Genomic DNA, 4,510 nt, shown 5'->3' on the forward strand with positions numbered 1-4,510 from the left:
CTCCACACACAATTTCCCATCCCTGTCCTTGACTGGTCCTACTCTTTCCCTAGTCATTCGCTTATTCCTGACATACCTATAGAAAGCTTTTGGGTTTTCCTTGATCCTTCCTGCCAAATACTTCTCATGTCCCCTCCTTGCTCGTCTTAGCTCTCTCTTTAGATCCTTCCTCGCTACCTTGTAACTATCCATCGCCCCAACCGAAACTTCACACTTCATCTTCACATAGGCCTCCTTCTTCCTCTTAACAAGAGATTCCACTTCCTTGGTAAACCACGGTTCCCTCGCTCGACGCCTTCCTCCCTGTCTGACCGGTACATACTTATCAAGAACACGCAGTAGCTGATCCTTGAACAAGCCCCACTTATCCAGTGTGCCCAACACTTGCAGCCTACTTCTCCACCTTATCCCCCCCAAGTCACGTCTAATGGCATCATAATTGCCCTTCCCCCAGCTATAACTCTTGCCCTGCGGTGTATACTTATCCCTTTCCATCATTAACGTAAATGTCACCGAATTGTGGTCACTGTCCCCAAAGTGCTCTCCTACCTCCAAATCCAACACCTGGCCTGGTTCATTACCCAAAACCAAATCCAACGTGGCCTCGCCTCTTGTTGGCCTGTCAACATATTGTTTCAGGAAACCCTCCTGCACACACTGTACAAAAAACGACCCATCTATTGTACTCAAACTATATCTTTTCCAGTCAATATTTGGAAAGTTAAAATCTCCCATAATAACTACCCTGTTACTTTCGCTCATATCCAGAATCATCTTCGCCATCCTTTCCTCTACATCCCTAGAACTATTAGGAGGCCTATAAAAAACTCCCAACAGGGTGACCTCTCCTTTCCTGTTTCTAACTTCAGCCCATACTACCTCGGCAGAAGAGTCCCCATCTAGCATCCTCTCCGCCACCGTAATACTGCTCTTGACTAGCAGCGCCACACCTCCCCCTCTTTTGCCTCCTTCTCTGAGCTTACTAAAACACCTAAACCCCGGAACCTGCAACATCCATTCCTGTCCCTGCTCTATCCATGTCTCCGAAATGGCCACAACATCGAAGTCCCAGGTACCAACCCACGCTGCCAGTTCCCCTACCTTGTTTCGTATACTCCTGGCATTGAAGTAGACACACTTCAAACCACCTACCTGAACACTGGCCCCCTCCTGCGATGTCAAATCTGTGCTCCTGACCTCTATACTCTCATTCTCCCTTACCCTAAAACTACAATCCAGGTTCCCATGCCCCTGCTGCATTAGTTTAAACCCCCCCAAAGAGCACTAACAAATCTCCCCCCCAGGATATTTGTGCCCCTCAGGTTCAGATGTAGACCATCCTGTCTGTAGAGGTCCCACCTTCCCCAGAAAGAGCCCCAGTTATCCAAAAATCTGAATCCCTCCCGCCTGCACCATCCCTGTAGCCACGTGTTTAAATGCTCTCTCTCCTTATTCCTCATCTCACTATCACGTGGCACGGGCAACAACCCAGAGATAACAACTCTGTTTGTTCTAGTTCTGAGCTTCCATCCTAGCTCCCTGAAAGCCTGCCTGACATCCTTGTCCCCTTTCCTACCTATGTCGTTGGTGCCAATGTGGACCACGACTTGGGGCTGCTCCCCCTCCCCCCTAAGGACCCGGAAAACACGATCCGAGACATCACGTACCCTTGCACCTGGGAGGCAACATACCAAACGTGAGTCTCTCACGCTCCCACAAAATCTCCTATCTGTGCCCCTGACTATAGAGTCCCCAATTACTAATGCTCTGCTCCTCTCCCCCCTTCCCTTCTGAGCAACAGGGACAGACTCCGTGCCAGAGGCCCGTACCCCATGGCTTACCCCTGGTAAGTCGTCCCCCCCACAAGTATCCAAAGCGGTATACTTGTTTCTCAGGGGTACGACCGCAGGGGATCCCTGCACTGACTGTTTTTTCCCCAGTCCCTCTTACAGTTACCCACCTATCTCCAATCTTTGGTGTAACTAATTCCCTGAAGTTGCTATCTATGACCCCTTCTGCCTCCCGAATGATCCGAAGTTCTTCCAACTCCAGCTCCAGTTCCCTAACTCGGTCTTGTGAAGCCATGGAGTGATTTGAAAACAAGAATGAGAATTTTAAAATTAAGATGTTGCCAATGTAGGTCAGTGAGCACAGGGCCAATAAGGGAACAGGACTTTGTGACTGAAGGAATAAGCAGCAGTTCTTTTGGTGAGCTGCTATTTATGTGGGGAGAATGTGGGAGACCAGTCAGGAGCATGTTGAAAAAGTCAAGTACCACATGTTCGATAAAGACACAGGACTTGTTCAACTGCACAATTTGTAAGTGAGCTTCATCTGTCAACCGCTCCTAATTACATCAACAAGATTAATACATTTTTAAAATAAATTTAGAGTATCCAATTCATTTTTTCCAATTAAGGGGCAATTTAGCGTGGCCAATTCACGTACCCTACACATCTTTTGGGTTGTGGGGCGAAACCCACAAAAACACGGAGAGAATATGCAAACTGCACACGGTCAGAGCCGGGATCGAACCCAGGTCCTCGGAGTCGTGAGGCAGCAGCACTAACCACTGCGCCACCGTGCTGCCCTTAGATCGAGACATTTTGACAAGAGATCGCACGAGGTACAGTCAAATCCACATCTTTAATGTTGACTGAAAAAGGACAAAACCACCACTGCACAACTAATGGGCCCCTGTTGGAGGTTTACATTCCACTGGGTACCAATCAGGATAAACAGGATGTGGAAAGGGCATTATCATAGAATTTACAGTGCAGGAGACCATTCAGCCCTCCAGCAAAGGGCACCCTACCCAAGCCCACTCCTCCCCCCTATCCCCGTAACCCAGTAACTCTATCTACTCTTTTTGAACACTAAGTGCAATTTATCACGGCCAATCTACCTAACCTGCACATCTTTGGACTGTGGGAGGAAACCGGAGCACCCGGAGGAAACCCACGCACACACGGGGAGAATGTGCAGACTCTGCACAGACAGTGACCCAAGCCAGAATCGAACCTGGGACCCTGGAGCTGTGAAGCAATTTTGCTAACCACTGTGCTACCGTGCTGCCCCATGGTTTAACTTAGCAAACTCTAGTTACCTGGTGGGTCAAACAATTAAATTTTAATGTTAGACACTCAAATTGCTTTGTTCCTGTGTTCATAGACTAGAGAGAGACAGACACAGAGAAGGGCGGCACGGTGGCGCAGTGGTTAGCACAGCGGCCTCACGGCGCCAAGGTCCCAGGTTCAATACCGGCCCCGGGTCACTGTCCGTGTGGAGTTTGCACAATCTCCCAGTGTCTGCGTGGGTCTCACCCCCACAACCCAAAGATGTGCAGGGTAGGTGGATTGGCCGCGCTAAATTGCCCCTCAATTGGAAAAAATGAATTGGATACTCTAAATTTGTTTAAAAAAGCGAGAGAGACAGAGAGAGAGACAGAGAGAGAGACAGAGAGAGAGACAGAGAGAGAGACAGAGAGAGAGACAGAGAGAGAGAGAGACAGACAGACAGAGAGAGACAGAGACAGAGCGAGACAGAGACACAGCGAGAGAGAGACAGACAGAGAGAGAGACAGACAGAGAGAGAGACAGACAGAGAGAGAGACAGACAGAGAGAGAGACAGACAGAGAGAGAGACAGACAGAGAGAGAGACAGACAGAGAGAGAGACAGACAGAGAGAGAGACAGACAGAGAGAGAGACAGACAGAGAGAGAGGCAGACAGAGAGAGAGGCAGACAGAGAGAGAGGCAGACAGAGAGAGAGGCAGACAGAGAGAGAGGCAGACAGAGAGAGAGGCAGACAGAGAGAGAGGCAGACAGAGAGAGAGGCAGACAGAGAGAGAGGCAGACAGAGAGACAGGCAGAGAGAGACAGGCAGAGAGAGACAGGCAGAGAGAGACAGGCAGAGAGAGACAGGCAGAGAGAGACAGGCAGAGAGAGACAGGCAGAGAGAGACAGGCAGAGAGAGACAGGCAGAGAGAGACAGGCAGAGAGAGACAGGCAGAGAGAGACAGGCAGAGAGAGACAGGCAGAGAGAGACAGGCAGAGAGAGACAGGCAGAGAGAGAGACAGCGAGAGAGAGACAGCGAGAGAGAGACACAGCGAGAGAGAGACACAGCGAGAGAGAGACACAGCGAGAGAGAGACACAGCGAGAGAGAGACACAGCGAGAGAGAGACAGACAGAGAGAGAGACAGACAGAGAGAGAGACAGAGACACAGCGCGAGAGAGACAAAAGAACAAACAAAGAACAAAGAAATGTACAGCACAGGAACAGGCCCTTCGGCCCTCCAAGCCCGTGCCGACCATACTGCCCGACTAAACTACAATCTTCTACACTTCCTGGGTCCGTATCCTTCTATTCCCAGCCTATTCATATATTTGTCAAGATGCCCCTTAAATGTCCCTATCGTCCCTGCCTCCACTACCTCCTCCGGTAGCGAGTTCCAGGCACCCACTACCCTCTGCGTAAAAAACTTGCCTCGTACATCTACTCGAAACCTT

This window comes from Scyliorhinus torazame, chromosome 10 (assembly GCF_047496885.1).
Source record: "Scyliorhinus torazame isolate Kashiwa2021f chromosome 10, sScyTor2.1, whole genome shotgun sequence".
Taxonomy (NCBI): domain Eukaryota; kingdom Metazoa; phylum Chordata; class Chondrichthyes; order Carcharhiniformes; family Scyliorhinidae; genus Scyliorhinus; species Scyliorhinus torazame.